Source organism: Penaeus monodon, chromosome 34, assembly GCF_015228065.2.
Source record: "Penaeus monodon isolate SGIC_2016 chromosome 34, NSTDA_Pmon_1, whole genome shotgun sequence".
In the NCBI taxonomy this organism is placed as follows: domain Eukaryota; kingdom Metazoa; phylum Arthropoda; class Malacostraca; order Decapoda; family Penaeidae; genus Penaeus; species Penaeus monodon.
Genome location: NC_051419.1, coordinates 19,850,680 through 19,851,084, shown reverse-complemented (window position 1 = coordinate 19,851,084; position 405 = coordinate 19,850,680). Strand labels below are relative to the sequence as shown.

Here is a 405-nt window from a genome sequence, read left to right as displayed (position 1 = left end):
CTTTGTCAATGGCTTTGAAATTCTCTAATTGCAAAAACACTCTTTGATTGACTTGAAACCTTAATCCATTGAGATAATTGTAGGATTTCCGAGTCCTTAAGAGGTCTTAGCGCGCGAGATGAGCGGATCATGAGCGCGCGGCTGCTCTCTGTTCCTCTGTTCTTCCTTTTTTTTTCTTATTCCCTTCTTTCTTATTTGCCCCCTTTTTCTTCATCTCATTGTTTTTTTTTATTCCATTTTTTCTAATATTTTTTTATCCCGTTCGTTTTCTTTTTTCTCGTTCTTCCCCATGCTCGTTCTTTCTTCTCTTATTTTTTCTTATCTCCCTTATTTAATCATCATCATCATCGAGAACGTATTAATAGATGCATATATCTGGAAACGCCAGGAGAGAAAAAAGAACAC

The 405-nt window shown here is 36.3% G+C and overlaps 1 protein-coding gene across 1 annotated transcript in view; it reads left to right on the top strand.

Moving 5' to 3' along the window:
• Window positions 1–405, top strand: part of LOC119594633 (vang-like protein 2) — a gene marked incomplete at its 3' end in the record, with an annotated part of 15,594 nt that overhangs the window by 3,570 nt on the left and 11,619 nt on the right.